Here is a 10,959-nt window from a genome sequence, read left to right as displayed (position 1 = left end):
CCGTAACAAATATGTTACTACCCGGGTTTTTGGACTTTGAAGTTCTGAGAGGTGACTCTTAGATAAGCAGGCACAGTCTCCTACATTTATTCCCTGGGTACTATATCTTAGTTGACTTCTAAAGTTACAACAATACAGCTAAGCAGACTGTGAGATGCAAATCCAAAGATCTTTAGGCAATGCATCATTACCCATATCACTGGTCTACTAAAGTATATCAAAGTGAGAAACATCTGCCCCCTACAGGAGAAACATCTGAACGCTACTTCTTTGTCCTGTTGGAGCCCGCACTTTTTCAAATCTAGTCTTGACCGGATATATTCCAGTGTGGGGGTTGGGTCTAGGTGCCACATTGCATTCACATGTCTCCACCAGTCTGTTTCTTTGTTTCCATACATCAATTCATCCACCATTTTAGGGTGGAGGCCGAACTTTTCTAAATGTTGTCTTTTGTCTGTCCAACGTTTTTGTCCGTCATCGTCATAACACTCATACAACACACAATTTCCTATGGCTGTTTCTTTATAACCTCCTCTGGTCATTTCCTCTGTAACTTTCTTCTATCCACTTGCAATTTCCATCATATCATCATTATGCAACCAGCCTTTGTTCTTTTAAGAACCTTTCCATTTACCAACATACAAACAACCATCTTTTGATATACTTGTCCTTTTCCAACATTCTCTGACAATTTTCCTTTACAGCCTCTTTTTTTATCATTCAAGATCCGTACGTCTGGTTTTCCCTCTGAATTGCCTCTCATCCTACCTAGCAAATTTTCCCATAATTTTCTATATTATATCACTAATGCCGGCACACACTCGCAGTCCCCCACTCTTCCTTAGGGCAGTTTTAACCACTTCTAATTCTAAAAAAAAATTTTTTTTTCTTTTCTTTTTTTTTTTCAACCGTTTGCCCGTCAAGAGATGACTGCAGTCCCCTTCCTTGAAGCAGCTCTGGAACCTACCACACAAAATAAATTTATAAAGTCCGACTGTCCAAACTCAGTCTACTTTGTCTCAAGCGAATTACGTTCCAAAAAGCAGCTAGCCTAGGAGACTCTTTAGGTAAGGGCAATTCCTAGCACGTTCTTAAAACCAGTACAGTACAGTATCACAATAGCGCTATCAAACACACATGTTCAAACTCACACAATACCCATACACACTACCACACATCACATGGAGTTTTCAAATAAACTAACAAGATTCTTTGGACTGGGCAATATAGGCATGCAACTCACCGGACGTGGGGCCATCCAAACAAGGAGCGACAGAGCAATTTGTAAGAAAAAAAAACTTCTTACCTTTTTGTGCAGCTGCATGGTCTGTCTGTCCTGAAAGGATGATCCCTGAGTTGTCCGGTAGGCGTCATGCAAACCCAGGTCCCTGTTAGGGCGCCATGTTTTGTCAGGGAAATATCTCGATGTGATGTGTGGTTCCAATTCATTGTATAGTACGAGCTGCTCGGTGAATCACTCAGACCTTCACATGTTTGAGAGAATTCCAATTTATTTAGGTTGCAGACAGTTTTTATAGGTTCTTGAGACAAAGGAACCTATTGACCATGCCCACATTCCAATAGCCTCTGAAAGATGATCAGTGTCCTTGGGGGGGTGGTGCTATTCATAGGGATCTTTGTATAGTAAAACATATGTTACACAAAAGAAAATGGATTCCATTCCCTCACAGTCGCACAACAGTCGGTGAGCGGGCAGTTGGAGGCGGCGCTGCGCTGCCCTGAGAGTGGCAGCATCTGTGCTGGACTTCCTGAAATGCGCACAGATGCGGCGCACCTTCGTGAGCAAATCAGACAGATTGGGGTATGTCTTGAGGAAACGCTGAACTATGAGATTTAACACATGGGCCAGGCATGGCACATGTGTCAGTCTGCCGAGTTGCAGAGCCGCCACCAGGTTACGGCCGTTGTCACACACAACCATGCCTGGCTTCAGGTTCAGCGGTGCCAGCCACAGATCAGTCTGCGCCGTGATGCCCTGTAATAGTTCTTGGGCGGTGTGCCTTTTATCGCCTAGGCTCAGCAGTTTGAGCACCGCCTGCTGTCGCTTAGCGACGGCACTGCTGCTGTGCCTAGAGCTAGCGACTGATGGCGCCATGCCCACGGATGGTAGTTCGGAGGAAGAGGTGGAGGAGGGGTGGGAGGAGGAGGAGGCATAGTAGGCCTGAAAGACCTGGACCGAGGTAGGCCCCGCAATCCTCGGCGTCGGCAGTATATGACCAGCCGCAGGGTCAGACTCGGTCCCAGCCTCCACCAAGTTAACCCAATGTGCCGTCAGCGATACATAGTGGCCCTGCACAGCAGCACTCGTCCACGTGTCCATGGTTAGGTGGACCTTGTCAGAAACGGCGTTGGTCAGGGCACGGATGATGTTGTCTGACACGTGCTGGTGCAGGGCTGGGACGGCACATCGGGAAAAGTAGTGGCGGCTGGGGACCGAATACCGAGGGGCGGCCGCCGCCATGAGGTTGCGAAAGGCCTCGGTCTCTACTAGCCTATAGGGCAGCATCTCCAGGCTAAGCAATCTGGAGATGTGGACATTAAGGGCTTGGGCGTGCGGGTGGGTGGGTTGCACTATATTTCCGTTTCCGCTCCAACGTCTGGGGTATGGAGAGCTGAACGCTGGTGGATGCTGTGGAGGATCATGGAGGCGACGATGGGGTTTTTGTGGCAGGGTCCTGGGCAGGGGGCTGACTATCAGCTGACACAGGGGAAGGAGCAGTGGTGTGCACGGCCGGAGGTGAACGGGCTTGGTGCCACTGAGTGGGGTGTTTAGCATTCATATGCCTGCGCATACTGGTGGTAGTTAAGCTAGTAGTGGTGGAACCCCTGCTGATCCTGGTTTGGCAAAGGTTGCACACCACAGTCCGTCGGTCATCCGGTGTTTTCTTAAAGAACCTCCAGACTTCTGAAAATCTAGCCCGCGAGAGCCCTCGCGGGAGCCTTCGCCACGGGAGCTTCACTACGTGACACATTTGGCGCTGATGCACCTGCTCTGGCCCTGCCTCTCCGTCTGGCCCCACCACTGCCTCTTCCAACATGTTCTGGTCGAGGACTCTCCTCCGTCTCAGAAGCACTGTGTTCACCCGGCCTCTCAACCCAGCTTGGGTCTGTCACCTCATCATCCTCCGATCCCTCAGTCTGCTCCCCCCTCGGACTTCCTGCTCTGACAACAACTTCACCACTGTCTGACAACCGTGTCTCCTCATCGTCGGACACCTCTTTACACACTTCTTCCACTACGTCAAGAAGGTCATCATCACCCACAGACTGCGACTGGTGGAAAACCTGGGCATCGGAAAATTGCTCAGCAGCAACCGGACAAGTGGTTTGTGACTGTGGGAAGGGTCCAGAAAACAGTTCCTCAGAGTATGCCGGTTCAAATGCCAAATTTTCATGGGAGGGGGCAGACTGGGGGGGAGGAGGCTGAGGTGCAGGAGCTGGAGGAGTGCCGATTTCGGTGACATGGGTGGACTGCGTGGAAGACTGACTGGTGGACAAACTGCTCGAAGCATTGTCGGCAATCCACAACATCACCTGTTCGCACTGTTCTGGCCTCAACAGTGCTCTACCACGAGTCCCAGTAACTTCAGACATGAACCTAGGGAGTGTAGCTCTGCGGCGTTCCCCTGCTCCCTCATCAGCAGGTGGTGTCTCACCCCGCCCAGGACCACGGCCTCTGACCCGTGCAGTAGTTGGACGCCCACGTCCCCGCCCTCGTCCTCTACCCCTAGCCCTCGGGTTAAACATTTTGAAAATGAAAGTTATAACTTTAATTTTTTTTTAACTTTTTTTTGTGTTTTTTTGTGTTTTTTTTTTTTTTTTTGGGTTTTTTAGTTTTTAAAACCAAACGATGCTATTCTATTGCTATGGCTATTTTCTAGCCAAGTATGAAAGCACACTGCTATGCCAGATGAGATGACGCTGAGTTATGAAAAAATAAACGTAAAATAAAAAGGAAATGGCAGACTGTGCCTAATTGAAATCCAACCCCTAATAAATTTTCCCACTTCGGTCTTTGCGATGGATATGTGCGTCACTAAGCGCTAAACACAGCGGTCGCAAGTCTCACTACAAATTCCTCACAACTTGCTAGTAGATGCACTGCAGCAAGGACAGCCACCAGCAGATCAACCAGAAATAAAATATATATAACGCTATTGTAGGCGTAAGTAAGCCGTTTGGATTCTCCTTTGGCTATTTTCCTGCCAAGTATGAAAGCACACTGATGAGATGACGCTGAGTTATGAAAAAATAAACGTAAAATAAAAAGAAACTGGCAGACTGTGCCTAATTGAAATCCAACCCCTAATAAATTTTCCCACTTCGGTCTTTGCGATGGATATGTGCGTCAGTAAGCGCTAAACACAGCGGTCGCAAGTCTCACTCCAAATTCCTCACAATTTGCTAGTAGATGCACTGCAGCAAGGACAGCCACCAGCAGATCAACCAGAAATAAAATATATATAACGCTATTGTAGGCGTAAGTAAGCCGTTTGGATTCTCCTTTGGCTATTTTCTAGCCAAGTATGAAAGCACACTGATGAGATGACGCTGAGTTATGAAAAAATAAACGTAAAATAAAAAGAAACTGGCAGACTGTGCCTAATTGAAATCCAACCCCTAATAAATTTTCCCACTTCGGTCTTTGCGATGGATATGTGCGTCAGTAAGCGCTAAACACAGCGGTCGCAAGTCTCACTCCAAATTCCTCACAATTTGCTAGTAGATGCACTGCAGCAAGGACAGCCACCAGCAGATCAACCAGAAATAAAATATATATAACGCTATTGTAGGCGTAAATAAGCCGTTTGGATTCTCCTTTGGCTATTTTCTAGCCAAGTATGAAAGCACACTGATGAGATGACGCTGAGTTATGAAAAAATAAACGTAAAATAAAAAGAAACTGGCAGACTGTGCCTAATTGAAATCCAACCCCTAATAAATTTTCCCACTTCGGTCTTTGCGATGGATATGTGCGTCACTAAGCGCTAAACACAAAGGTCGCAAGTCTCACTACAAATTCCTCACAATTTGGTAGTAGATGCACTGCAGCAAGGACAGCCACCAGCAGATCAACCAAAAATAAAATATATAACGCTATTGTAGGTAAGTAAGCCGTTTGGATTCTCCTATGGCTATTTTCTAGCCAAGTATGAAAGCACACTGCTATGCCAGATGAGATGACGCTGAGTTATGAAAAAATAAACGTAAAATAAAAAGTAAATGGCAGACTGTGCCTAATTGAAATCAAACCCCTAATAAATTTTCCCACTTTGGTGTTTGAGGTGGATATGTGTGTCACTAAGAGCTAAACACAACAGTAGCAAGTCCCCCTGCAAATTCCTCACAATATGGTACTAGCTGCAAATAAAAAAAAAAAAAAGTATAACGTTATTGTAGCCCTAAGAAGGACTGTTGGGTTCTTGTAGAATCACTCCTGCCTAACAGTAAGCTAATAGAACACCCTAACGCTTTCCCTGACCAGCAGCAGCTCTCTCCCTAGCGGCATCCAGACACAGAATGATCCGAGCAGCGCGGGCAGCGGCTAGTCTATCCCAGGGTCACCTGATCTGGCCAGCCAACCACTATCGACGTGTAAGGGTACCACGTCATGCTGGGTGGAGTGCAGAGTCTCCTGGCTTGTGATTGGCTCTGTTTCTGGCCGCCAAAAAGCAAAACGGCGGGAGCTGCCATTTTCTCGAGCGGGCGAAGTATTCGTCCGAGCAACGAGCAGTTTCGAGTACGCTAATGCTTGAACGAGCATCAAGCTCGGACGAGTATGTTCGCTCATCTCTAATTATGAATAAAGTTTCATTGAAGACACTTTACAGCTGATCATTGCAGTCTGGAACTATAGTAAAGCATCCAGAGAGCTTCACCAGAGGTCACAGTGGGCAGAGGGTTCCGTCTGTAACTAGGGGTCGTCTGTAAGTCGGGTGTGCTTAAGTAGGGGACTGTCTGTAACTGCTTCTCAGAATAATGAACTAACCCCAAGAAGGTACTCGTATACAGACCAGTAAAATATATATTGGATGTACCAAATCATAATACCAAGAAATCAGTCTTGCAAAAAGGTACAATGCATCCAAAAGTGATATGTCAGGTAATAATCACCTATACCACTTCAGTGGGGATCCAATAGTCAATTTTACTGGTGTACCCTACCAGTCTGACACTGATGATGGAGACATCAACAGGATAGAGCAGGAGAATCTATAGTATTCAAGGTGTCAGTATCAGTGATAAAACACGTACCAGAGTTTAGTAAGTGTCACAATTTTGTTATTAACTATAGCCACAGGGAGAGTTCTGTTTTAGAAGTCAGTACACTATTAACTCAAATCATAAAATTAACCCTTTTGGACACTATTAGATTTTTTGTTTATTCTGTTTATGACAGTATTCGGTTGTAGTTTTCACCAATAAAACTGTTAAAGAAGGTTTCTAGAAATTCTGGAGCACAGTTAGTGGGTTAAAGGGTACCTGTCAGGGCTATTTGGGACACTAAACAGGTCCTTATGGCTCCATGAGGCTTTCATTACTGGGGGATACTAATGTATTTACCACGAGTCGATAAGTTTTCCCAGTTGTTTGGGGTAAAAATAGATTCCTCAACTTATATTCAGATGAGATGATACTCCAGCATACTGTATACGGTAAATATGGTCCGCTCCTACAAAGAGTTATCACTAATGCATCGGACCACATTTATCGGCTTTTGGCACAATCGTGCACCGGAGGGGCAGGCCGTCAGATGATCCGACGGATCTGGAAAAACTGCGGGATTTAAGTTAAAAATTGTGTTGCAAGCCATGCAATTACATACACCGGGAAGAAGAAGGTGAACTCCGGCGGTCCTGATCGGGGACGCGATACATGCAGGATATCGGGTGCACAATCTTCATGAATCGCAGCAGAGATCATCCCCATTGGACAGTCCGGATCAGGGATCGCGCAGGGACCAGGTAAGTAAATGTGCCCCACTGTGTCAAACACTATTAAATAGTCTGTTTTAGGGCAACACTTTTTCACAGTTACCTAAAATGTAAAAAAAATATATATTTTTTTACTATTTTATCAGCTTTTAAGAATAAATGTTGTTCGAAAGTGATTATTTAAAAGTTTATTGATTCAATGGCAGTTATTTTCCAATGGATAAGTAGTCATGTCACATATCAAAGGAGACCAGAATTGGATCAAACATTGATTGCCACAATGGGACACATTAACTTACCCAGTCCATTCGCGATCCCGCGGTGTGTTGTCTGACATTGATTCGGGTTCTGCCGGGATTCACTAAGGTCGAGCGCCCGATGTCCACCAGGTGTTGCTGCTGCGCTGAAGTCCGCCGGAGTTCAACTTCTTCGTCCCGGTGTATGTGAGTGCTATTCATGTGACACAAATTTTTTAAAAAATTCAGCGGTTTTTCCGAATCCGTCGGGTTTTCCGACGGCCACGCCCCCCAATTTTTGTCACGTGAAAACCGGCGCTGATGCGCCACAATCCGATCACGTGCGCCAAAATCCCAGGGCAATTCGCCAGAAATCAGAAATATTCGTGAAACCTGACGAAATTCCGCGATTCGGACCCTTAGTAAATGAGCCCCAATGTCTCTGGTGGTTCAAAAGTTTTCTGAAAGAACCAAGAATGTTCCCTTCTTGTGTTGGATGCAATCATCATAAACCGACATGAAAGTCTTTAGTGAATCTCTGAGGGGCATTTATTATTTTTGGCGCAGGGTGGAGCTGGAACCCTTCTATATGTTTTAGTAAGGTATAAGTTTGTGGCGCAAGGGATTAATGAATTGGCACATGGACTGAAAGGCTTAGAACTCAGTAGATCAGCTTTTAGCTGCTCTCTCTTTGGCCACAAAAGTGCAAAAAAATGTGTCCGAAAAATAAAAGCGGCTGAAAACTTTTAGATTCACTAGCGGCACCAAAATTAAGCGCCCAAAAATAGAAAAAGTCAAGAGTGTCGCAAACACCAATATTATGGTGCCGACACTTCATAAATTCACGTGCAAGAGGCACAGAGAGAAAAGGTAAAAAAAAATAAATGCCCCCCTTTGTGTTCATAACTTTTGAACCATAAGAGATATTGTAAATCTGTAAATTTGCAATTTTATTAATAATTTTTATGTTTTGTTATTCTCAATGCATTTCACTATCTAATAAATAAAAAACTGAAAATTGAATATCTCATTCATTGAGATCTAGGATATAGTATTTTGGTATTCCCTTTATTTTCTGAGCAGTGTATATATGTTCCAAGACGCCTAAATTCTACAATATAAGCTGCTAGCAACATTTACAGATACGATTTAAATCATATGCTGTAAAGAAAATGAAAAAAAAAACAGCAGAAAATTAAAACAAAAATGTTGTGTCCTGGCATACTCCCAGAACACAGGTGTGGACTTTTGAACATGGAATGTGCTTGTACTTGAATGAACTTTGGAAATGAAATGAAAATGTGATTTCTCTAGGCTGAGGAAAATGCTGAGAATATGTTTAATTGATTTTCTTTAAAATGTATTTAAATATAGTTATAAAATATGTAAAATACTACGGTAAAGGTTACATCAAGTGCGGTTTTGTCACAAAGCTTGAAAAAAAGCTTTACTTTATTAATAGAGATGAGCGAACATACTTGTCCGAGCTTGATGCTCGTTCGAGCATCAGCGTACTCGAAACTGCTCGTTGCTCGGACGAGTATTTCGCCAGCTCGAGAAAATGGCATCTCCCGCCGTTGTGATTTTTGGCGGCCAGAAACAGAGCCAATCACAAGCCAGGAGACTCTGCACTCCACCCAGCATGACGTGGTACCCTTACACGTCGATAGCAGTGGTTGGCTGGCCTGATCAGGTGACCCTGAAATAGACTAGCCCCTGCCCGCGCTGCTCGGATCATTCTGTGTCTGGATGCTGCTAGGGAGAGAGCTGCTGCTGATCAGGGAAAGCGTTAGGGTGTTCTATTAGAATAGTGTTAGGCAGGAGTGATTCTACAAGAACCCAAAAGCCCTTCTTAGGGCTACAATAACGTTATATATTTACTTTTTTTTTGTTTGCTTGTGGCTGGGCTTGCTGTCACTAGTAGTGCAGCTAGTACCATATTGTGAGGAATTTGCAGGGAGACTTGCGACCGTTGTGTTTAGCTCTTAGTGACACACATATCCACCTCAAACACCGAAGTGGGACAATTTATTAGGGGTTTGATTAGAATTAGGCAGAGTCTGCTGATTTATTTTTTTTTACGTTTATTTCTTTTTATAACTCAAAGTAATCTGGCAAAGCAGTGTGCTTTCAGTGTAGGCTAGAAAATAGCCATAGGAGAACCCCAACGGCTTACTTAGGCCTACAATAGCGTTATATTTTACTTTTTTTTGGTTTGCTTGTGGCTGGGCTTGCTGGCACTAGTAGTGCTGCTAGTACCATATTGTGAGGATTTTGCAGGGAGACTTGCGACCGTTGTGTTTAGCTCTTAGTGACACACATATCCACCTCAAACACCGAAGTGGGACAATTTATTAGGGTTTTGATTTGAATTAGGCACAGCTGATTTATTTTTTTTTACGTTCATTTACTTTTATAACTCAAAGTCATCAGGCACAGCACAAAATCCAGTTGTGTGCTGTCAGTGTAGGTTAGAAACCAGCCATAGCAATAGGATATAGCATCGTTTTGTTTAAAAAAAAAAAAACACAAAAAAAACACAAAAAAACAAAAAACAAAAAAAATTTACGGTTTACACTTTAATTTTGAAAATGTTTAACCCGGGGGCTAGGGGTAGAGGACGAGGGCATGGACGTGGGCGTCCAACTACTGCAGGGGTCAGAGGCCGTGGTCCTGGGCGGGGTGAGACACCACCTGCTGATGAGGGAGCAGGGGAACGCCGCAGAGCTACACTCCCTAGGTTCATGTCTCAAGTTACTGGGACTCGTGGTAGAGCACTGTTGAGGCCAGAACAGTGCGAACAGGTGATGTCGTGGATTGTGGACAATGCTACTAACCATTTGTCCACCAGTCAGTCTTCCACACAGTCCACCCATGTCACCAAAATCAGCACTCCTCCACCTCAGCCTCCTTTCCCTCAGTCTGCCCCCTCTCAGGAAAATTTGCCATTTGAACCGGCATACTCTGAGGAACTGTTTTCTGGACCCTTCCCAGAGTCACAAACCACTTGTCCGGTTGCTGCTGAGCTATTTTCCGATGCCCAGGTTTTCCACCGGTCGCAGTCTGTGGGTGATGATGTCATTATTGACGTAGTGGAAGAAGTGTGTAAAGAGGTGTTGGACGATGAGGAGACACGGTTGTCAGACAGTGGTGAAGTTGTTGTCAGGGCAGGAAGTCCGAGGGGGGAGCAGACTGAGGGATCGGAGGATGATGAGGTGACAGACCCAAGCTGGGTTGATAGGCCGGGTGAACACAGTGCTTCTGAGACGGAGGCGAGTCCTATACCAGAACAGTTTGTAAGAGGCAGTGGTGGGGCCAGATGGAGAGGCAGGGCCAGAGCTGGTACATCAGCGCCAAATATTTCACGTAGTCAAGCTCCCGTGGAGAGGGCTAGATTTTCAGAAGTCTGGAGGTTCTTTATAGAAACACCGGATGACCGACGGACTGTGGTGTGCAACCTGTGCCAAACCAGGATCAGCAGGGTTTCCACCACTACTAGCTTAACTACCACCAGTATGCGCAGGCATATGAATGGTAAACACCCCACTCAATGGCACCAAGCCCGTTCACCTCCGGCCGGGCACACCACTGCTCCTTCCCCTGTGTCATCTGCTAGTCTGCCCCCTGCCCAGGACCCCGGCCCAAACACCTCCCGTGCGAAAACCACATCATCGCCTCCACGATCCTCCACAGCATCCACCAGCGTTCAGCTCTCCATACCCCAGATGCTGGAGCGCAAAAGGAAGTATAGTGCAACCCACCCACAC

This window comes from Engystomops pustulosus, chromosome 6, assembly GCF_040894005.1.
Source record: "Engystomops pustulosus chromosome 6, aEngPut4.maternal, whole genome shotgun sequence".
Lineage (NCBI taxonomy): Eukaryota > Metazoa > Chordata > Amphibia > Anura > Leptodactylidae > Engystomops > Engystomops pustulosus.
Note: the sequence above shows the minus strand (reverse complement) of the source record.